This window comes from Haliotis cracherodii, unplaced genomic scaffold (genome assembly GCF_022045235.1).
Source record: "Haliotis cracherodii isolate W230 unplaced genomic scaffold, xgHalCrac1.p SCAF_8, whole genome shotgun sequence".
NCBI lineage: Eukaryota > Metazoa > Mollusca > Gastropoda > Lepetellida > Haliotidae > Haliotis > Haliotis cracherodii.
The window spans coordinates 50,233,247-50,259,541 of NW_027266341.1; the positions used below are offsets into that span (position 1 = coordinate 50,233,247).

Consider the following 26,295-nt stretch of genomic DNA (forward strand, 5'->3'; position numbering starts at 1 on the left):
TAAAATATTATTCATTATTGGAGAAGCTGTCTTTTGTTGTATACTCACTTGTTAGCTATTTACAGCTAGTACATAGTCAACACACCCATTGAAAAATCTGACGATCATATGTAAACAGGGAAACAGTTATTCCATTGTAGCCTCGCTATACACACAGGTTGATATGGTAGTAGTCTACTAAACGTATTGATTGTATTATCCTTATAGCGACGTTTATCTGAATATCTACACAGTCTCAGTTATAACAGAAAGCCAACCGACTGTAATTGTAAAAACACACATAGCTAGTAATACCGTTGTACATTCAGCCGACTGTAAGGTTTTTGAAATATTAAGGTGGATATTCCAAGTATGTTGTACTAATAAACTAAAATACAGGTTGAATATCAATCAGTAACTTTGTAAACACATCAGAACAAATATTATATAGATAGGCGTTCGAATATACTTTATCATTGGTTAACTTTTAATATCGCTCTGGATAGATTGCTTCCTCAACACACTAACTCTACACATAGGTCGTTGTGGAGCGGGCCGTTCTGGTCGTATCCCAGTACTGGTCGCTACACACGTGATGTGAAATAGGTGTACGGATGCAAGTAATTTTTAAAGATAGTAGCTAATTTCTTTGTGTCTGCTCACGGTAACTAAATCGATTATTTCTAATTGTTCTCTTTCAACTGTACCATAATTGCATGAGGAGGTGAACATTATGCATTAACCAAGTGAAAATCACTCTTTATTTTCATTCGAAGCATTATTTTTTAACTGTTGTGTTTTTAGTAGATCCAGTTGAGGAAATTAGTCCTGTCAACTATGAGAGCGAGACGATATTACCCCTGTCTATAGCGTTAAATTATCGGAATTGTACGTATGTACATACATCATGTTGTGCTCCAAAGGTTCATTTTGATTCTCGGATGTACAGTTAAATTTACTCGTTTATGAAATTTGAATGGAGCAGACAATAAGTAAAATTATATCCTCGATTATGAACATGCCCTCGTCATATTGATGAAAATAACGTTTAGTGCGTTTCTAAACAACAAACAAATAAACAAACAAAAATATTGGAAAAAAAATTGTTTCGGCGCAAAGGTTTAATCGCAAAAAAATACGAAAGGAAAGGTGTAAGCTCCATGTATTGTTTAAAGGTTGACAATTTGTCCATAATGTCCAGGAACAAATGTAGTAAAAGAAATAACCTCAATGATACTAACCCTTCCCTACTTTGTTCCACTCAGAAACATAAATACATCAAAACGATCTAAGAACTTATATCTTTAGAAAGAGTATTTTATCCATGTGTTGAGTGCTATTTTATTGATTACAAGACGCCAGGTGAAGTCCACTTGGATTGACGATGACTATTTCGATGAAACACACGGGCACGGACATAGTGCTAATTAACAAAATCACGACGTAATGAGGGCGAATCTGGGAGTCGAACCCACGACCATAATTTTATAGCACGCCTGAGCGACGCAGCTCTGCAAGGGACGCGAATTGCGACACCTTACACGGCAATATTTGAGACAGGATACGATTATATATTTGTTTAGTATTTGTTGAACGACAAACTCAGCAATATTTCAGCTATATAACGGCGGTCTGTAAATAATCGGATCTGGACTAGATTGACATCAGGAGCAGTTGGGATTCGGTGACGTGCATCTACCAAATCAACAAGTGAGTAGCCCCGCCCCTTCTTCAGGAGGCTGTGGGATAAATATTTATCAGTTGGCAGGTCAAACTTTTCCAACAAGCGTCTGATCATGAATTCAATTCTTTCACACACCCGCAGAATCGACGTCGATCTCTTTTAAAGTCCCGTGCTACACACACGGCTCAGTATCGGATGTGACACCACACCCATGCCACCACCCCAGCAACGATGCAGGCCCTAACACGAGGTCGACGTTGAGTACACTAGTCTTCTCGTGCACATGTTCACAGGGAATAGGTGACTTGCATTCCAGCTATGTGTTCCCAACTGTTTTCGTGCTGTTGCGCAAATTTGTTGAAAACTGACGACCATTATTTATTTGGTAGCGTTTCTTTTGCCCGCTAATTTATATTTGTATGAATGTTGACGTTTTGAATGAATGTGTTTAAGATGTTGAACTTTAACCTAAGCAAGGAAAGTTCAACAGTGTATTTTAGTATTGTCTTGTGTATATGGTAAGGTATCGATATATCTACCATTGTCTACCATTCTGGAAATGCACAAACTACACATTTTGATATTTATTTCATTGCATTTAGTTTGCATGGTAATTTGTCTGTGCACTTGGTAATACTATTTTCTTGGAGCTTTAAATATTTACATATTATGTACATATTATGCAAAAGTATTTATTCCTGCTCTTTCTTGTGCAGGACATACATCATAAGCAGTGACGATTTCAGTGTGTCACTTGTCACACCCTTGTGCCACACATAGGGTATGTGTGCATTGTATATCACTTTCTTATCTGAGATACACGTAGAAGTACATCACATGTGTAGCTATTTTATCCAATATGTTTTATAAGCCGTTTCTCTCATATCATCTAATAGTATTTGGTTGTAAGCAATGTAAGAGCAATGCAATTTAATATGCATATATTATATTATCTATTGTTAATTATTACAGGGTGTCTATCTTGCTTATTCACAAGTAAACAGGGGGCACGGGTGGCGCCGCGATTCGCTGTGCAGAGTTGTGTCCCTTGGGCACGCCAGAAACCTATGATTGTGGGTTCGAATCCCGGTTCGCCCCCATTATGTTTCTAGGTTTGTCAGCACCATACCCGTGCTCGTGGGTTTCACCGAAGTGGTAAACGTCTAAGACCTGCATCACTTCGGGCTTTCGTCCCATATTAAGCTGACACGCCGCGATATAACTGGAATATTGTTAAAAGCGGCGTTAAGCCCAACTCACCCACTCACTCACAAGTAAACAGAAGCCGTCTTTGGTGTCATCTGCTTGTATATATAATGGATAATGCCACAGAAAACTCGGTTACATAATATTTAATTAATGCATGTTAAGTTAAAATGGCTTAAAAATAATTTTATTTCGACTAAAAATTGGGATCGGTAAACAATACTTTTTTTTTAAAAATTCTCCCTATTTATAATCAAGTAACAGAAGAAAGTCAAGGTGTAAACATGATAATTACATACAATATACCTTGGTGGTCAGTTATTAACTGAAGCATAGTCAACAGTGGCCGATTTGATAGAATGATTGGATTATACGTAATATTAAATTTCTTAAGATAGATTATTCCATAATTTTGTAGAATTAGGGATAAAGGATTTTGTATAAAGTTCAGGCTTACATCTAATTGTTTGGAGGTCTGAGGGATAAAGATTTACCCCTTTGGTAAAACTCATGGACACGGTCGGGTTAGGTGTTAAGGATGAGGGAAATAACTAGGGCGAGCCCTGGATATTTGTTTGGTGTTTTAGCCGTTTTATAAAGCTTGAGAAAATGTGAAATAATTTTATGTTTCCAACACACTACCCATGAGCCTTAGGAAACGGACCTAAAATAAGTCTGGTTAAAAAAAGGATTGAATAAAACCAATGTAGTATATCAGCGCCTCTGTAGGGTAGGGGTTCACTCACATACGAAGATTTTAACAAATACAAAGGTTTCGATCCCACTGACATATATAGTAACATTTGACTTTGATTTTACATCTTATCGCACATTTCCTTTAGTTAGCATCTGTTTTATGTGGACAATGCAAAATATATCTCGAAGGGACATTCAATAGAATATTCCTGGACAGAGGGATATTCTGTAGAAAATCCTTGCTGAGAGAATGCTCTACGAAACGAAGGCCCCGTACACTAGAGGATTATCAAGGATTGTACGTACATGTAGGCAGACTTTACCATGAGAAATGAGAGAGAACTCTTTGTACTTGATAAACCAATAGGTAACATTATGGAAGTCGCAGCACTCAATACACGCTCTGTGGTGAAACGTGTTTTTCAATGATAACTCCACGAGGGTTTGCGTATACCCCACTCAGACACATTTATACGAGGGCTAGTCAAAACGTTCTTTAACATAAGATCCCTGTTTTTCAATACATTTCTCATATCAATTGAGACCTGAGAAGATCCGGGTTAGAATAGGTCTTCAACAACCAATGCTTGCCGTAAAAGGCGACTATGCTTGTCGTAAGAGGCGACTAATGGGATTGGGTGGTCAAGCTCGCTGACTTGGTTGATGCATGTCATCGTATCCATCACTTGTCTGGTCCAGACGCAATCGTTTACAGACCGCCATCATATAGCTGGAATATTGCTACGTGCGGCGTAAAACAACAACCAAACAAACAACACAACATCACGACTGAATCGCATAATCGTCACAGGCGGTAACGGAAATTTATTACCTATAAGCAGATCCAGTGGATTGGTATATTACTATGCCAAGTCAACATCACATATTGACATGTGTATGCAGCTGACTCGGCTCGGACAGATCACCTCAGGGGTTGAGTCCTCGGGTATTCGCATAATGACCTCGCTAAGACTAATAATCATGCTTTGTGATACCGAAAAAATAATTAAATTTTACCTTACAGTCTTCTGATTTATTACAATTCCGTTTCAGTCGCGATCTTTTCTAAAAGATCGGCGAACCGTGTATTGCCACTCGCAGATGTGATGTTTTCGTAGCAGACGAAATTAATAATCGTCACGTGAAAGGTCAAGGTGATCTTGTGACTAGTCAATGTTCAAGGTAAGTGTTGGTCACGTGACTTGACCAAACATATTCGGGTCACGTCAGGTCATCCTTTAAATTTATTGTTCCCGTACAAGATAGGGATTAACCAATAAACCTTAAGATTCTTAATAGACACAAAACAACCGAACATTTGTCATCAGTAGGTGCTGCGCATTAACAAGCCTACCACAACCAAGAGGGAGCTGTAATGTGATGGATAAGCGAAACAGGGAATTACCCTCAACCATGTTTATTTCCTCTACATTGGCAGACATATAGTAATACATAAACTATTATAAGCATGCACATGTATGTTATACAATGCCAATTTTAGGTAGCTAGTAGTGACACTAAGCAAAGTATAAAAAGATGTATCAAGGCAGTCGGTAAATAATTGAGTCTGGACCAGACAAACCAGTTGATGACACTCTGTTCAACATCCCACACAACCTTGGTACGCATTCAATCAAGCCACTGAGTCTGGTCGACTATCCATGTTTGTTGCCCTTACCACAAACATTGGTTCCTGAGGACCAATTACAAACTCGAATTCGACTGGCTCAGGACTGAATATATGAACAAATGAATAGTATCTAGATCTCATGTAGTTGAGATAGATGTACGATGGAGATGTCATGTCTATATTCATTTGTAAATGGCATTGAACAAAGTTTGAAAAAAATAAAGCTGCTGTCTTGGGTTTCAGAATATATAAGGTGTGTGCACTTCACAATATCCTTAAAATTGCATTGCATATGATAATTAGACTCAATATATGGTAGCAAGCTGGACTAGAGTAAGACTAGTGTCTTTGGTGGTAATTTATACAGAAATAAAGATTTTTTTCGAAATAAAAGAGGGGGTACGCACCCCCGCAGCCCCCCTCTGTATCCGCCCATGATACTTATACAGTGAAGCCCTTGTTTTAGGCAAATGGACGTTTGAAAGGAAACTCTTTTAAAAGGGACTTTCGGTTGTTAATGTTTTCTTCTGTGTTACTCTCAATCGACTAATCGCACCTTTTTGCGCTTCTATCCTCCTTTGAACATTTTAGCGTATTTTTCAATCCACAAGACATCCTTGTAACATGAGAAATCCAAAAATAATTTGATGTATATATTATATACTTATACAAAAAATGAAATAATGTCTCCCAAATAAGCCAGAATCAATAATAGTAACAGTAATAGTAACAAACAGATTACTAATACATTCATGAAGCTTGCGAATACGCTCGGTTAGAAACTCGGACCCTAAAGAAACCGTACATGTGAACTGGAATATCTAACCAAATCAACATTAGCATACCATGTAGACCATATATGGGTTACTATGGCAACCGTCAGACTAATCGGTAGGGTAGTCTATGACATGTTTATAACTTTAGTCAATAAGAATCACAATCAACAAATTATGTTTGTAATGAATTAGCAATAAACAACATTTAAGACATTCCTAAGCAGGACTCAACTAAACACAGAAAATACCACAAACATGCTGACTAAAGCAATACCGCCATGTTTACATTTTACATGGGTGGTTGGGGAAAACAAATATCTGATATTTCATTGCAAGACAAGAGGATAACAAACGTGTCTGAAAAAATACAAAAGACTGTTAAACAATGATTTAAAAAAGATTTGTAAAAAGGGAACTTCTTTTATCAATGCATCCTTTTATAAGGTCATAGAAATAGCTCAAAGAGTTTATTTGTCTTAACTAACGAACATGAAAAACAAAAATGGTCAAGCTTTTACCAGTTGTAAATCTTGTACACCCAACAAAATATTCCTCCTGATAAAATTCTCCAAGCGATAACACGTTCAGATAAATAACAAGTATCTATTGATGTATAAAACCAACCCAGCCAATAGACTGAATAAACTGGCAACTACAATTATGAAGGCTTATGAAAAGTACTGAGGACAAATGTAGTATCAACCTACACTGCTCACAAGAAATCATAGATCACTGATTTACCAAACTTTAAATATGTGTTTACAAAACATTGTGTGCTATATCCATGTACATACAATCAATTAGTATAATCAATAAGTATATTGTGTTTTGACAGGCATGAGGCGTAAAACTAATTCACAAGTGTACATGTATATACAAACGTAAAAAAATGAAACATAATATTCTCAATCAAAGTTTGGTTGAACATGATACAGCTTCTCCACGTATACCTATGTATATGTCCTGACTGCAAACAAAATGAATTACTCAAGAGGTGCAATGTCCACATTAAACATATAAAATCATTCATACTGAAGACTTGTAGCATCTTAATTGTGCCAACCATTAACCTTCTATTAAGACCATCCCTTACTTTCATATACACCAGTATACTATTATCAAAATGTACTACGTCTGAAAAGCTAAAATAATTTTGAAACATATACACAGATAGGAATTACGCAACACTCGTTCGTAAGCAAGGTAATTCTTACTTAAAATTCATTGAAAATACATCTATGAGTTACAAACGTTCGAATTTATGATAGTGATTATCCAGTCATAATACACGAACATCATGTGTATATTACATACTTTTTCTGTTTTTGAAATAAAAGACAAATATCACCTTATGCTGTCCAGATAAGGATTTGCATTGCTTGTAATATATGTACTGGTCATTACTTCTTTGTGAATGGGAATGTTTGTCCAGTCGCGTACGATTTTACAAAATATTTATAGAAAGTGGAAGCATTGATGACTTTATGCATGTTGGACATTCACGGTACAGAATCTGGCACGAAATGTGTCCTAAATGTCACGCACTAGAAATGCATAATGTCTGCAACAATGGCTAGTTTTGGGTAGGACAATTGCCTATCTTGTCAACACATAATCAAGTTCCTTTTTGTGACATTGATCTAATGGGCGTCCATATTCCCTTCAAACATTCCCTTCCACGGGTTTTTAGTCTTCTCTTGCATTTTCAATTTCGTCTTTTCTGATGATGAATAATAATCTTGGCTTCGACGAGCCAAACTCGCCTGACATTTTAGCAATGTTCAAAGGGGTTCTGTCACTGTGGTCTTCAGCATTGAGATCTGGATGTCTGCTGAGGATTGCATGTATTTTTGGTTTTTTTATCCTTTTCAGGATCATGAGAATATCCAGGTGTACCAATGTGCAGAGGCGTATTACCATCTTTGTCTTGAGCATTGACGTCAGCTCCAGCTGCAATCAGTTGTTCTGTGAAGCTCTCGCTTGTGACTGCGGCTCCATACATGTAATGCTGGTGTTCACAAGCAAGATGCAGTGCTGTTCTACCCAGTCGATTTTTTGAATTAACATTTGCCCCAGCTTTGAGTAGTGGTGAGATATCCAATTCTGTGTTTACAGCCATCATCAGAGGCGTGTTACCATCTTCGTCTTGAACATTGATGTCAGCTCCAGCAGCAATCAGTTGTTCTGTGAAGCTCTCGCTTGTGACTGCGTCTTCATACATGTAATGCTGGTGTTCACAAGCAAGATGCAGCGCTGTTCTACCCAGTCGATTTTTTTAATTAACATTTGCCCCAGCTTTGAGTAGTGGTGAGATATCCAATTCTGTGTTTACAGCCATCATCAGAGGCGTGTTACCATCTTTGTCTTGAACATTGACGTCAGCTCCAGCAGCAATCAGTTGTTCTGTGAAGCTCTCGCTTGTGACTGCGTCTTCATACATGTAATGCTGGTGTTCACAAGCAAGATGCAGCGCTGTTCTATCCAGCCGATTTTTTTAATTAACATTTGCCCCAGCTTTGAGTAGTGGTGAGATATCCCATTCTGTCTCTACAGCCATCATCAGAGGCGTGTTACCATCTTCGTCTTGAACATTGACGTCAGCTCCAGCTGCAATCAGTTGGTTGTCGTTGCTTTGTCTCGCGTTGATGGGTCCATGTGCATACCAGTCATGTGGGTGTTCATCAACAAGATGCAGCGCTGTTCTACCCAATCCATTTTGTAAATTAACATTTGCCCCAGCTTTGAGCAGGGGTGAGATGTTTTTGTTCTTCTCAACTGCCAACATCAGAGGTGTATTGCCTTGCTTATCTGTAACATTCACATCTCTGCTGTATTCAATAATCTTCACTACTGCATCATGTTCAGTGGTAATATTCTCGATGTTTGTATTTCCAGCAACTGTATGGAGGGGTGTGTCCATTTCCTTGTTCTTGGTATTTGCATTTGCCCCAGCATCCAAAAGAATGATAGCAGCTTGTGTGAAGTTAGATTTGATTGCACTCTGAAGTGGAGTATTACCTTCACTGTCTGGTATGTCCAACACTGAAGATGGTGCTTCACAAGCTCCATTATCAGGTTTACATGTATCTCCAGATGACTGTGTGGCAGGCTTTACTCTCAGGTGTTTCTTCAGTCTGTATGTCTCAGTGACACCATCAATTTTCCGGTTAGGCTTATTCACCCCAAATACATGGTGCAACGGAGTTTGACCATTTTCATGAACAGCATTTGCATCAGTGCCTTCGGTCAGTAATGCCACTATAACATCAAACCTCTGTGATGAAGCAGCCACTTGTAGTGGCGTGAGATTTTGTCTGTTGAGGGCGTCGACATCTGCTCCTTGTTTGACCAAGAGATGTATAAGGGAAGATATCTCTATCTTTTGATTGGCTGTAGGATTGCTCTCTTTCGCTCCAAACTTTCTTGCAAAGAGTTCAACCACCTCCAGGTTCCTCTCTGTGACAGCAAGATGTGCATCCAACCCTGTTAACCACTTCAATGCTGGCTCCTCCTTCTACGAGCAGTCTGGACAAGGACACACCTGTTTGCCCTGACATTACTACATAATGAAGAGGAATGTTTCCATGACAATCTTGATCATTTACAAGGCAGCCTAATTTTAGATTTAAAATTACAGCAGCCCTATTTCCTATTCTAGCCGCTTGGTGGAGCATGCTGCGACCAGTTTCATCCTTCCTGTGAATGTCAGATGTATATTCTGTCATCCAATGTGTGGCTTCGTTTTCATCTTCAAACTCTGAAACAAAATAGCAATATCAAAATAGGTAATGGAAATCGAACTTTATAAACACATCAATGGTAACAATGCAGACATGCATGTTTGATTCAGCTAAGTTGATTATTCCATTATCGTTTTGTCAGTCTCTTTCATTCGATTTGCGTTTGGAATGTTGCAAGTCAGAAAGAACCTTTTTAGCTACCAATACACAACAACCAAGCTTCAGTTGTTTTTTCAAAGCTAAAGAAATGTTCAAGGATCTTTTAAACAGTGCATGTTTATACATAATTCAAAATAAATATTGTCCAAAAGTTGTTTGTTTTATTGAAAAATAACTCCTATACTTCCCTTTTTCCTGTTCTAAACCTATATTTAATATAAATAAATGGACACGTAAGGATATATTTGCTACCATGCAGTATGTAGAAAGCACTCTTCTTGCATCAAACAATTCGACATAAGTATGGTAAGAATGGTAAGCTAAACTACACATAGCATTTAACATAGTGATGCTTATATCAGTCTAAAATGCACCGTAATATGCCATAATGCCAATAATATAGTTTGTGAATATATTATTATGACTGTATTATGACTTTCACGTGCAAACTGAGCATTTCTGTTGAATAACATGAGTATCTCATGAAATGAAAGGTGATATTAGAGCAAATTACAATGCTACTGTGTATTTACCGAATATATCCACATCCAGAGGTGTGAGTGGGAGAGATGCACTGAAGTTGACTTCCATCCGGGTGCCTTTTGGTAGTTTAGCAATGATGTCTTCAGACAGGATCTTAGTGATGACCTGTCTCAGCCAAACTGGTCCAAGTTTTGTACCAGGCTCCACTGCCACCCTGATGATGACAGATCCCACACTGGTGGACTCCACTCTGGCGTTGTGTGGTTTCAGGGAGATGTTGATGTCGTCAATGTTGTCGTCGATGTGCTTCTTGATTTCTACACACAATTCGTAGTCTGTGTCAGGCGTCTTTACGGTCAACTCGTAGCCCTGAATTGATGGGCCTGAGACAAGAATGTTTTAGTTACAAAACATCATATTTACAATTAATTGTGCCAAACAGATTTAATACATAATACCAATAAGAGTCATTTAAGAGATATATCCGATGGATATGTAAGTGAAATTCATGCTGGTACCTATTACATGGTAGTTGTCAGATGAGATACATGAAAGTGACTAAACAGTTTCAATAATCACAAGGAATCTCTGCTTAATGCAGAGTCCAGTGTACGATTCCGACTATATCTTATGTATGCGTTTATGAATCACAATGACATAATGATGGTACCAGGTGTTCATGAAAAGTTGTGCGTATCCTATCTTATCGGAGGCTCACATCATACAAAAAAAACGCTTGAGAGTTGGATTCGAACACGAAATATTGTAATACCAGTTGCAGAACGACAGCCACGAGTGCAACGGAAAACCGTCCTTTAGTTTACTGAATTCTGAATTGTTACATCGTGAATGTGCAACATGAACACTGAAAACATATGAGAAAGAAAACAGCTCCAATCTCAACAAAATCAGATCTCAGTTCTTGCTACCACTAAACATATATCCTATAGATTCCGCAAGACGTCGAGTGTGGGTGTGACTTTTAGCGCCAATGAGTGACACACGTAATATTGACTTGCTCATTTCACTTCCATTCATTCCAATATTGATATACACGCACACGCACACGCACACGCACACGCACAAGATTATACGAGGGCCATTCAATATATAACCAGCCTAAGCTATTTATCAGATCTTAACGGTTGCATGCTTGTTACGTGCTGTGCACCAATGTATGTCACGTGCATAGACAAAGTTGAGGCAATTGTATTTAAAGTCACACACGTGATCTATAAAGATGGCATGGGTAGATTCTGCCACACTTTCGCCAAAGGTTGAATACATGGCTGTTATTAGGTACCTCTACTTAAAAGGGAAACCGGGAAAGGAGATACATGATGAATTGTCAGATGTTTATGGTGACAGTGCACCTTCGTATGCACAGGTCAAATTCTGGGTTGCAGAATTTAAGAGGGGTCAGGTGAACCTGGAAGATGAGCCACGCCCTGGCAGGCCTGTAGAGGTGACCAATGACCAAACCAGTGAAGCTGTGAGACAACTGGTTGTCAAAGACAGGCGAATAAAGGTGTCAGAAATGGCCAAGGCTTGAAAGAAAGAACTGCGTGCACGTCATTTCCGGTCCGATGATGAACTCACGACAGCAGTGGAGGGGTGGTTACACGAACAACAACATGGTTTCTATCACAACGGGCTTTTAGCTCTCACACATCGCTGGACAAAGTGCATAGACCTCAATGGTGAGGAGCAGTAGCAAATAGGCTAGGCTGGTTATATATTGAATGGCCCTCGTATCACTACATGGCTTTTGACTAAGTTTGATCTGACTGAATAACAATGCATTGTCGGCCTTCATACCTTCAAAATATTGGGAATATGTAAGCGTTGGATGAAATGGATGACAATGGACACTGTCCACAGACATCATAATTTTAGCTGCATCATATGTGTTTTCAAGACATATTACATACACAATACCAAAGACTGGTGAACGAGATCGCAATATAACGGACAACTCACCACTGGATGCGGTAAACGTGTTGCTTCTCCCGACTTGCTGTGCGCGTATATTGCCAGCCTCCGGAGGGACTTCCATATGGTTGTTGTTGCCAACCTGTGTAGCTGTTGTAGCATGATCTGAAAAATATGTGTCATGCTCAGACATCCTGCATCATCAATTTCATACCGCGTCTTATTAATCTGAAAGGACACACGTTTTACACGTCTCTGCAAGCAATGTACACAATTAAATATTCGTAATCTATATTCCAAATTAATGAACAAAATGTTGTGAAAATTTATTGACCATCGTATTGTCGAATTTGTTTATATTTGGGCACATGAAAAGCAGTACAGTCAAACCCGATTAATATTGATAAATTAGAAATTGAGCTTCAAGCCTGAAGCCCCCACGCACTTTTCTGGACTATTGTTATTTCGGTAAGGCCATAAAGGGGTAAAGAATCAAATAAAATAATAGAAGTTTCTGTACAACAGGCAGACAGAGACACACCAGTATAGCTGGATAAACGTGGTATTTAAAGTCATCGCTGAGGTAACAACAAAACCTTTTTAAAATATGTTTTTTCCACGTTCATATGTGTAATGGTCACAAATGCATTTTCAACATTGCGTTAAAGGCGAAAATGTTTAAAATCGCATCGTAAATCTTGTTCAGCATGTTAAGCAACGCAATAGGTGTGATCGGTCACACAAAGTTGTAAGAGCAAACACGTACATGTAACTGATAATGGCACACCGCCGATTGACCATGTGGCAAGAGAAGTCAGAAAGTCCTACCAATGGAGATAGAGCTGGAGCGTGGATGATCTCATGTTAATTTGTTAAAGTGGTTCTTGTGGCAAGCGCATCGTTTTGCTATCGTGCTATTTATTTTATTACACCAAAAGCCAATAAAAAAACTTCTGGATACACAAGAACCTACCTTCAAGAGCCACATAACCATTGGTACTGTTGAGGAAACGAGTGTTAGGAATAAAGAGTTTTCTCATGGCCCTAGGAAGCGAATACTTTACTTCTTGGAAGATTTCGTCATCATCGAGATAAGTGACTAATTGAACCTCTTTTTCTGCTTTTATGAGATCTGTAATTCAAAACAAATATTGCAAATATAATCCGATAGGGTAAGGGATGAACTGATAAAAGGTAGGTTAATGTGTTAAAAATTATCAGTACTCTAAATGGTACAAACGTTTGAGATAAAGTCTGGGGAGCTTTAATCTTTTTTAAAGGAAAAACACGTTGAAAGATAAGACAGAAACAAAGTGAAGTGGTAAGAGAATTTGAAATCATCCCATGATGGCAAGAATTCTGTTAAAATAAAAGCGACAAAAACCCTTCAATATTCCTAAAAAGATATCTGCTGAATGCGGAGTTTTACTCCTCCATCTATAACATAAGCATGGGCAGGCATCCCCATTGGCACCAATTGTATTCCTCTTCTTGCTGATCTATTTCTTTATGCATATGGATCGGAATGTGTGCTCGGACTGGCAAAATCAAAACGAGACAACTTGGCCAAGAAGTTTCACTTGAGCGGCAGGTGTATCAATGATCTGATACCGTTCAATAATGGTCAGATAGCCTATTCCCTGATTTAACCACCTGATTTAACTCGAAATAAAAGAAACCAGTGTAAACCGCCTCATCCGTTTCACCTTTAGATCTATGCATAAGGATTCAGAGTGACATACAACACCCCACAATACTGTATGAGGGATGACTTCAACTTTCCAAGGGTCAACTCTTGCCTGTAAGCGGAACAATGTTCCAGCAGTTCAAGCCTTTGGTGTCTGCCTTTCACAACTTTTGAGGTACAATCGACCATGCTCGTTTTACAGCGATTTCAAAGATCGGCATACGCCTCTTGATCAAAAGTTGTTTGACAACATTCCAGGCCTTAGCAAACATTCAAAACGATTTTATAGTAGACATTTAGACGCGTCGGTGACAAATACATGATGGAAAGATTCTGATATTTTGTAAAACATTGATGGAATATTATATCGGTTTACACCAGAACAGCTGAGACAATTGATGTTTTAGTTTGCCAACTTGTTCAAGGATGTAACTGGTCACTTCACCCATAAAGCATTGTACCCTTAGAAAGATGAAAATATTCCAATACTGTACAATAAAAATCCAAATATTTCTCTCAAATGTCAGCGAAAATATGAACATGTCGCAATGAAGACAATATCTTTGCCGTGGCATTAGCTACATAATGGGTCTCACTAGGAATCACTTATACAATTCCTCATGGAAGCATTCGACATGTATTTAAATCCATGTAGAACATATCGTGTTGGTTGGAAGCACAATTCATGTAAAAATATGTGTTTGTTTGTTTGTTGCTAACGCCGCACGAAGAAATATTACAGCTATATGACGGCCGTCAAATAAATAAAATAATCGAGTTTGGACTAGACAATGCAGTGATTAACATCATGGGCATCGATCCAAGCAATTGGGATATGACAAGCATCAACCAAGTCAGCTAGCCTGACCACTCGATCCCGTTAGTTGCTTCTTACGACAAGCATAGTCGCCTTGTACAGCAAGCATGACCTATTCTACCGCGCATCTTCACCGGTCGAAAAAATATGTGTGTATGACCGTTGTAATAGGCTTTGATAGTTTGGCAGAAAATGATTGGAAAGTTTTGTCACCTTTGAAAGCACATTTGAACATCCTGTTTTCATCTTCCATCAACTGAGAAAACTCTTCATTAATCAACACAATTATACGTGTGCAGTCTGTATTGACTGCCTCTGTGAACGTCTCAGCATCTACAAAAACAAATTTAAGAAAGATAATACGCTAAACAATACGATGGGATCACATTCTGTGCTTAAGCTTTTGTCTTGATAGTCTTTCATTATCCAGTAGAAACACAAATACATACGTGATCAATATTTAGTCCACCTGGACACAATGACAAATAGGAACATTAACCATATAGCCTGTTCGAATAATCCATGTGAGGTGGCAATATACAGTCATTTCTTAATAATGGGACAGAATATATACAATGTATAATGGTCAACTCGCCACTGGATGCAGTAAACGTGTTGCTTGATTACTGTCATGCATTACTTTAACAAAAGTATACCCACTGTCACACTGCAATCGTTGTATATTTCTACTGTTGTTTCTGAAGAATGCATCCACATTGTCGGCGTGTTTTCTTGCACCACGTGTGTAGATGACAACTGTTAAACAGCAAGAGCATGTAAGTTGTGAAGCCGTGAGCAAAATGATTGTTCTGGTTATATGTTAAATAATAGCATTTTTTTTTACAATTAGATGATTGAAGACAGTGGAGATGTGTTCAAGATTTGTACCTGTTTATCGTGACGAAGATTACATTTGACTCAAAAGCCGAACCTGTTGGAATCCGTTAGGTCTAATGTTTCTAGTTCTGTGAGTATATGTTTTGACCATTTAAAATAGTTCTTTTTATAATTCTATGAGTTTCGAAGATACTGCAAAGGGCGATTACAAAACGACAAGGCAATAGTACTTCATATGTGATTAGTTGCAAAAGCTACGAGCTGTTTGTTACTAGTTTTGCTTTAAAAACTTTACTTTGGTACGATATATTTAGCGGATATTTCAGTGTATTATTCAGTGTAGAGTTTCCCCTTTAATATACACTTTGCAAAACAATTTTAATCTATTTTGTTTCAGGTGAAATTACAGGAAGATTCAACAATGTCTGGCAATGAAAGTAAGTGATTTATGTGGCAAGAACATTTCCGAAACACAACTCAAAACACAACATTGTGACAGTCACGAAGCACGTGACTTCGGACAGCACTCAGACAGGGTTGAATACTTGATTTACCATTGTCACTTGACTGACTCGCTTGTCAGTTTTCTTGGAACCAAACGCTATAATACACCTTACTAAACATATTTAATCATGATGAAGCAACATCATTGATCATGCGACGTTTGTAACGTGTTAAACATTTATGTGCTACAGGTATTTTGCAGATGCGCGCACATCATAATAATGCTGCATGATTCCCAATCTGTCATCAGCAGATTGGGGGCCCGATGCCAACAAACACATTACGTCGATGATCTGTGCCGCTCTGGACGCCCAAGGGCAGCAACTCCAGGCAAGGACAGATCAGATCAGACTGATAGCATTAAGAAATGAGTTGCAAACTGACACTCAGGTAAGGTACCGATGAACCAGGCAACTAGTGTAAGAGTACACGCGAAATCATTTGCAAAGATGGAATTTGCGAGCACGACGTCCACGTGTCCACGTTTACGTGTCATCCGACGTGCCATCCCACACCTTACTGCACGTCTTTTGAATCTGAGGCGTCAGTGGTCTAGCGAACATCAACGCCGGAAAAATCGACTATGGGATTATGACATGTTTTCTGATAAAACGAGGTTAAATCTTGATTTCGATGACTGAATGAAACGAGTTTGGAGACGTCCTTTTGAACGTTTTATGGACGCCAACGTTATGGACCCATATTGGTACAGGGTGGTATCAAAACGACTTCCACTCCATATTGTCCATGGCGGTTTCAAAGATCAACACTATCGGGACAACATCATTGCACTAGTCGTACTGCCACTTGCTCAACATGTTCTTACAAGATGATAGTGCAGTACTCATTGTGACCCAATTCCACCCACCACTTTTAATGAACTCGATGTTGCTCTCACCAATGGGTGGAAGCTGACATTGGTCGACACATCAAAGAATTAACGCATGTCTGGCCAACAAAGGTGGTTTTACCCGATATTAGTGACCTTGGCTGCAAAATGCAAATTTCTTATTTGACCTCCGACTTCTTTAACGACCAAGTACGCCACCATCTTATCACATCTAGCTTTTTAGAACCCATTCGGATACGATCCCCAGATATGATGATATAATTTCCATTAATAATATCATATAGATCAGTAGAAATGTCTTGTTCATTCCCAATATCTCCTACATTTTATGCATCGTACTGTATTGTCCTTTATAAGTATTAAGAGGTTATCTGTGTTACCAGGCCCTTTTTCATTTGGAACCTCCAGTTCTCCTTCACTTGAGGTCTGAAATAATGGAAAATTATTATAACAATCCCATGGCAATAGTTAAATACTTAAGAAATAAAGTATATCTTGGCAATATCTAAGGTATATTCACTGATAGTTACGCTCCACTGTTCTGGTATTAGTCCAAAATAGTCATAGAATCCACACATGCAATAATGACACAGGTACCCTATTCATGAAGGAGATAGTGCATGTTAATTCCCTGAGCAGTGCCGCATCCCTTACATGTAGCATTGCCAGGATCCTGAAACAACATTCACTTAAAAAGTTCAAGGACTACAATATTTCAATTGGCCTAACCATACGAAGGATGAAGACCAACTCACGATCGCATCTTCCTCTGTCTGGCCGCCCACCGCACCTTCCATTTGAGGAGGAAACTGCCCTCTTGCTTCTTCTACATGTTGACGACCGTGGTCTGCGTGAACCATGTCCTGCCCAGGCATCCTGGTATATGGGTTATCCACCAGGTTCATATAGCTTCTGCCCTTGTACATGTGCATCACTAGAACAATGAACAATGATGTTTGTTTGTTTGTTTGCGGTTTAACGCTGCACTCAGCAATATTCCAGCTATTTGACGGCGGTATGTAAATAATCGAGTCTAGACCAGACAATTCAGTGATTGACAATATGAGTAGCGATGTACGTAATTGAGTGAGTGCGTGAGTTAAAATTTAACGTCGCATCAGTATTATCTCAGCCATATTGCGACTCTACATTTACTAAGGGAATATATGCCCTCTAGGTCCGGCTGTACATCACGCAAATAAAAATCTTGTGAGGCCCACTAACAGCTGGACACTACTTGTCCCATTGAAACGGAAATGTCCATGAAGCGAGACTCGTGGCTAGGGTTCATATTTCGTGAGCTGAGCAGGATCCAAGACGAAGTGGAATTCTGTGTCTGGGTATAACTCGCTGCAATGGTAGCCTTAAGCCAGCCCGCTACCTTAAGCCAGAAGGATGTCACAATAACCTTTTTGCTGGGTATATGTGTTTATGTAATTCAATGTATTCGCTACGCATGTAACGTCATTAACCTATTTCAATCAGGGTCAGACTGAGCAAAACAATTTAAGCAAGAACAGTTCCCATTATGTTGGCAGTTCAAACACTGTCCTCTGAGTGGGAGTCTCATATGAAATACCATACTTATATAATAAAAGTCATCTTGTGAAAAATAGAGAATATAATGAAAAGATTGAACACCCGGACACATGCACGCATGCATGACACACAGACAGACACACACACACATCAATGGTAACAATGCAGACATACATGTTTGGTTCAGCTGAGTTAATTATTCCATTATCGTTTTGTCAGTTTCTTTCATTCGATTTGCGTTTGGAATGTTGCAAATCAGAAAGAACCTTCTTAGCTACCAATACACAACACCCAAGGTTCATTTGTTTTTTCAAAGCTAAAGAAATGTTGAAGGATCTTTTTTACAAAGCATGTTTATACATAATTCAAAATAAATATTGTCCAAAAGTAGTTTATTTTATCGAAAAATACCTCATTTACTTCCCTTGCTCCTGTTCTAAACCTAAAAGTAATACAAATAAATGTACATGTAAGGATTTATTTGATACCATACAGTATGTAGAAAGCACTTTTCTTGCATCAAACAATTCAACATAAGTATGGTAAGTATGGTAAGAATGGTAAGCTAAACTACATATAGCATTTAACATAGTGATGCTTATATCAATCTAAAATGCACCGTTATGTACCATAATGCCAATAATATAGTTTGTGAATAATTATTATGCCTGTATTTTCACTTTCATGTGCAAACTGAGCATTTGTGTTGAATACCATGAGCATGAGGAGTATCTCATGAAATGAAAGGTGATATGAAGCAAATTACAGTGCTACTGTGTATTTACCGAATATATCCACATCCAGAGGTGTGAGTGGAAGAGATGCCCTGATGCTGACTTCCATCCGGGTGCCTTTTGGCAGTTTAGCAATGATGTCTTCAGACAGGATCTTAGTGATGACTTCTCTCAGCCAAACTGGTCCAAGTTTTGTGCCAGGCTCCACTGCCACCCTGATGATGACAGATCCCAGACTGGTGGACTCCACGCTGGCGTTGTGTGGTTTCAGGGAGATGTTGATGTTGTCTATGTTGTCGTCAATGTGGTTCTTAATTTCAACACACAATTCGTAGTCTGTGTCAGGCGTCTTTACGGTCAACTCGTAGCCCTGAATCGAAGGGCCTGAAACAAGAATGTTTCAGTTACAAAACATCATATTTACTGTTAATTGTGCCAAACAGATTAAATACATAATACTAATAAGAGTCATTTAAGATATAAGTCCATACCTACCACATGTAAGTAGTCAGATGAGATAAATGAAAGTGACTAAACAGTTTCAATAATCACAAGGAATCTCTGCTTAATGCAGAGTCCAGTGTTCGATTCCGACTATATCTTGTGTATGCGTTTATGAATCACAATGACATAATGATGGTACCAGGTGTTCATGAAAAGTTGCGCGTATCCTATCCTATCGGAGGCTCACGTCACACAAAAAAACGCTTGAGAGTTGGATTCGAACACGAAATATTGTAATACCAGTTGCAGAATGACAGCCACGAGTGACACTGAAAAACGGTCCATTAGTTTACCGAATTCTGAATTGTTACATCGTGAATGTGCAACATGAACACTGAAAACATATGAGAAAGAAAACAGCTCCAATCTCATTAAATTCAGATCTCAGTTCTTGCTACACCTTAACTAATAGTCTATGGACTCCGCAAAACGTCGAGTGTGGGTGTGACTTTTAGCGCCAATGAGTGACACACGTAATATTGACTTGCTCATTTCACTTCCATTCATTCCAGTATTGATATACACGCACAAGCACAAGATTATATCTCCATATGGCTTTTGACTCAGTTTGATCTGACTGAATAATAATGCATTGTCGGCCTTCATACCTTCAAAATATTGGGAATATGTGAGCGTTGGATGAAATGGATGACAATGGACACTGCACAGACATCATAATTTTGGCTGCATCATATGTGTTTGTTAAGACATATTACATACACAATACCAAAGACTGGTGAACGATACCGCAATATGACAGTCAACTCACCACTGGATGCGGTAAACGTGTTGTTTCTCCCGACTTGCTGTGCGCGTATATTGCCACCCTCCAGACGGACTTCCATATGGTTGTTGTTGCCACCCTGTGTAGCTGTTGTAGCATGATCTGAAAAATATGTGTCATGCTATGACCCCCTGCATCATCAATTTCATACTGTGTCTTATTAATCTGAAAGAACACACGTTTTACACGTCTCTGCACAATAAACACAATTTAATATTCGTAATCTATATTCCAGATTAATAAATTAAACATTGTGAAAATGTATTGACTGTAGTATTAGAATTTGTTTTTATTTTGGCACTTGAAAAGCAGTACAGTCAAACCCGATAAATATTGATAAATTAGAAATAGAGCATCAAGTCTGAAGCTCACTTGCACTTTTCTTGACTATTGTTATTTCGGTAAGGTCATAAAGGGGTAAAGAGTCAAATCAAATAATAGACGTTTCTGTACAACAGGCAGACACACTAGTATAGCTTGATAAACGTGGTATTTTAAGTCATCGCTGAGGTAACAACAAAACAATTTTAAAATATGTTTTTTCCACGTTCATATGCGTAATGGTCACAAATGCATTTTCAACATTGCATTAAAGGCGGAAATGTTTAAAATCGCATCGTAATTCTTGTTCAGCATGTTTAGCAACACAATAGGTGTGGTCAGTCACACAAAGTTGTAAGGGCAAACACGTAAATGATTGACCATGTGGCAAGAGAAGTCAGAAAGTCCTACCAATGGAGATGGAGCTGGAGCATTGATGATCTCATGCTAATTTGTTTGTAAGTGGTTCTTGTGGTAAGCGCATCGTTTTGCCATCGTGCTATTTATTTTATTACACCAAAAGCCAATAAAAAACATCTGAATACTCAAGAACCTACTTTCAAGAGACACATAGCCATTGGTACTGTTGAGGAACCGAGTGTAGGGAATAATGTTTTTTCTCATGGCCCCAGGAAGCTTGTACTTTACTTCTTGGAAGATTTCGTCATCATCGAGATAAGTGACTAATTGAACCTCTTTTTCTGCTTCTACGAGATCTGTAATTAAAGACAAATATTGCAAATATAATCCGATAGGGTAAGGGATGAACTGATAGGTAGGTTTATGTGTTAAAAATTATCAGTACTCTAAATGGTACAAACGTTTGAGAAGTCTGGGGAGCTTTAATCTTTTTTAAAGGAAAAATGGTTGAAAGATAAGACAGAAACAAAGTGAAGTGGTAAGAGAGTATTTGAAATCATCCCATGATGGCAAGAATTCTGTTAAATAAAAGCGACAAAAAACCCTTCAATATTCCTAAAGAAATATCTGCTGAATGCGGAGTTTTACTCCTCCATGTATATCATGAGCATGTGTAGGCATCCCCATTGGCACCAATTGTATTCCCCTTCTTGCTGATCTATTTCTTTATGCATGTGGATCGGAATGTCTGTTCGGACTGGCAAAATCAAAACGAGACAACTTGGCCAAGAAGTTTCACTTGAGCAAATGATCTGATACCGTTCAATAACGGTCAAATAGCCTATTCCCTTCAACTGATTTAACAACCCAATTTAACTCGAAATAAAAGAAACCAGTGTAAACTGCCAAATTAATTTCACCTTTAGATCTATGCATAAAGATTCAGAGTGACATACAACACCCCACAATACTGTATGAGGGATGACCTCAACTTTCCAAGAGTCAACTCTTGCCTATATGTCGAGCAATGTTCCAGCAGTTCAAGCCTTTGGTGTCGACCATGCTTGTTTTACAGCGATTTCAAAGCTTGGCATAATTATGTCTCTTGATCAAAAGTTGTTTGACAACATTCAAGGCCATAGCAAATATTCCAAACGATTTTATAGTGGGCATTTTGACGTGTCAGTGACAAATATATGATGGAAAGATTCTGATATTTTGTAAAACATCGATGGAATATTATATCGGTTTACACCAGAACAGCTGAGACAATTGATGTTTTAGTTTGCCTACTTGTTCAAAGATGTAACTGGTCGCTTCACCTTTTAGACCCATAAAGCATTGTACCCTTAGAAAGATTGGAATAGTTCAATACTCTACGAGAAAAATCCAAAGATTTACCTCAAATGTCAGCAAAAATATGAACATGTCGCAAAGAAGACAATATCTTTGACGTGGCATTAGCTACACAATGGGTGTCACTAGGAATCACTTATACAATTCCTCACGGAAGCATTCAACATGCATTTAAATCCATGTAAAACCTATCGTGTTGGTTGGTAGCACAATTCATGCAAAAATATGTGTTTGTTTGTTTGTCGTCAACGCCGCACGCAGAATATTCCAGTTATATGACGGCGGTCTGAAAAATAGTCGAGTTTGGACCAGACAATACAGTGATTGACATCATGGGCATCGATCCACGCAATTGGGATATGATGACAAGCATCAACCAAGTCAGCTAGCCTGACCACTCAATCCCGTTAGCCGCCTCTTACGACAAGCATAGTCACCTTGTACAGCAAGCATGGGTTGCTGATGACCTATTCTACCCCGGATCTCCACCAGTCGAAAACATATGTGTAATACTGATGTAATAGGTTTTGATAGTTTGGCAGAAAATGATTGGAAAGTTTTGTCACCATTGAAAACACGTTTGATCATCCTGTATTCATCTTCTATCAACTGAGAAAACTCTTGATCAATCAACACAATCATACGTGTACAGTCTGTTTTGACTGCCTCTGTGAACCTCTCAGCATCTACAAAAACAAATTTAAGAAAGATAATACGCCTAACAATTCGATGGTATCACAATCCATGCTTCAGCTTTTGTCTTGATATTCTTTCATTATCAAGCAGAAACACAAATACATACATGTACATGATGAATATTTAGTCAAACTGGACACAGTGACAAATAGGAACATCAAACAAATAGGCTGTTCGGATAATCTATGTAAGGGCATACTGACTTGATTACTGTCATGCATTACTTTAACAAAATTATACTCACTGTCACACTGAAATCGTTGTATACTTCTACCGTTGTTTCTGAAGAACGCATCCACGTTGTCGGCGTGTTTTCTTGCACCACGTGTGTAGATGACAACTGATAAAGGACAGAGCATGCAAGTTGTGAAGCCGCGAGCAAAATGAATGTTCCTTGTTATATGTTAAATAATAACTCTTTTTCTGACAACTAGATTATTGAGGACAGTGGATATTTGTTCAAAATTTGTACGCGTCTATCATGACGAAGATTTCATTTGACTCAAAATCCAAATCTGTTGGAAACCGTTAGGTCTAATGGTTCTAGTTCTGTGAGTATATGTTTTGACCATTTAAAAAAGTTCTTTTTTAAAATTTTATGAGGTTCGAAGATACTGCAAAGGGCGATTACAAAACGGCAAGGCAATAGTACTTCATATATGATAAGTTGCAAATACTACAAGCCGTTTTTTACTAGTTTTGCTTAAAAAACTTTGCTTTGGTACGATATATTAAGCGGATATTTCAGTGTATTTTTCAGTGTAGAGTTTCCCCCTTTAATATTCTCTATGCCAAAAAGTTTTAATTTATTTTGTTTCAGGTGAAATTACAGGAAAATACAACAATGCCTGCCAATGAAAGTAAGTGATTTATGTGGCATGAACATTTCCGAAACACAACTCCAAACACAACATTGTGACAGTCATGAAGCACGTGACTTCGGACAGCACTCAGACAGGGCGGAATACTTGATTTACCATTGTCACTTGACTGACTCACTAAAAGACACCTTTCTAAACAGACTAAGACAGATAGCATTAAGAAATCGGTTGCAAACTGACACTCAGATAAGGTACCGATGCAACAGGCAACTGGTGTAAGAGTACACGCGAAATCATTTGCACAGATGGAATTTGCGACCACGACGTCCACGTGTCCACGTTAACGTGTCATCCCACTTGCCATCCCACAACATACTGCACGTCATTTGAATCTGAGGCGTCAGTGGTCCAGGGAACATCAACGCCGGAAGAATCGACTTTGGGCTAATGTTATGTTTTCTGACCAAACGAGGTTAAATCTCGACTTCGATGACCGAAGGAAACGAGTTTGGAGACGTCCTTTTGAACGTTTTATGGACGCCAACGTTATGGACCCATATTGGTACAGGGTGGTATCAAAACGACTGCAACTCCATATTGTCCGTGGCAGTTTCAAAGATCAACACTATCCCGACAACATCATTGCACCAGTCGTGCTGCAACTTGCACAACATGTTCTTTCATGATGATAGTGCAGTACTCATTGTGACCCAATTCCACCCACCACTTTTAATGAACTTGATGTTGCTCTCACCAATGGGTGGAAGCTGACATTGGTCGACACATCAAAGAATTCACGCATGTCTGGCCAACAGAGGTGGTTTTATCCGATATTAGTGACGTTGGCTGCAAAATGCAAATTTCCAATTTGACCTCCGGCTTCTTTAACGACCTAGCTAATGCTTCACTATCTTATCACACCAAGCTTTAGAACCCATTACATCCTATTGCCATATGGAATACCATATAGATCAGCAGAAATGTCTTGTTCATTCCCAATATCTCCTACGTATTTGGCACAGTACTGTATTGTCCTTTCAATAATTATTAGGAGGTTATCTATATTACCAGGCTTTTGTTCATTTGGAACCTCCTGTTCTTCTGCACTCAAGGTCTGAAATAATGGAAAAGTCATGACAATTGTTACAATATTATGGGAACAGTTAAATACTTAAGAAATAAAGTATATCTAGGCAATATCTAAGGTATATTCAATGATAGTTAGACTCTGACTGTAGTGTTCTGATATTAGGCAAAAAAAGTCATAGAATCCACACATGCAATAATGACACGGGTACCCTCTTCATGAAGGAGGAAGTGCGTGTCAACTCCCTGAGCAGTGCCGCATCCCTTACATGTAACAATGCCAGGATTCCATTCATTCAACAACATTCACTTAATAAGTTCAAGTACTACAATATTTCAAATAGACTACCCTTACGAAGGATGAAAAACAATTAATTCAACAACTCACGATCGCATCTTCCTCAATCTGGCCTCCCACTGCACCTGCCATTTGAGGAGAAAACTGACCTCTTGCCGCGTCTACATGTGGACGATCGGGGTCTGTGTGAACCATGTCCTGCCCAGGCAGACTGGTGTACTGGTTGTCGACCAGGCTCATGCAGTTTGTGGTCTGGTTCACGTGCGTCACTGCAACAATGATCAATGATGTCCATCAGTGTGTCAACAACAATTTATTGGGCATAAAGCATCCATATAATGATAATAGGACAGTTTGTTTATTTGTTTGATTAACGCTACACTATGCAAGATTCCAGCAATATGGCGGTGGTCTGTAAATAATCGAGTCTTGACCAGACAATCCAGTGATTGACATCACGAGCATCGATCTACGTTATTGGGTGCGTTTGAGAGTAAAACATTTAACTTCGCATCGGCATCATTTCAGCCATATAGCGACTCTACGTAAATGAGATGTGATGCCATGCATCAACCACGTCAGCGAGTCTGACCTCCCGGTGCCGTCAGTCGCCTCTTACGACAGGCATAGTCGCTTTTCAGTCTGCAATTGCCGAACGCACTTTCTGTGTTTGACAAAACTAATTGTTTCTATAAGTCATGTACATGTTGTTTGTGTTAGGTAAAGAAGGATGTCACAATAACCTTTGTTGCTGGGTATATGTGTTCATGTAATTCAATGTATTCACTACGCATATGACGCATGCAACCAATCAGA

General features: G+C 38.7%; 1 pseudogene; it reads right to left on the bottom strand.

The window, feature by feature from the left end:
• Positions 1-6,532: 6,532 nt before the first annotated feature.
• Positions 6,533-25,742, bottom strand: LOC139449735 (serine/threonine-protein phosphatase 6 regulatory ankyrin repeat subunit A-like; annotated as a pseudogene).
• Between the last annotated feature and the right edge of the window lie 553 nt (positions 25,743-26,295).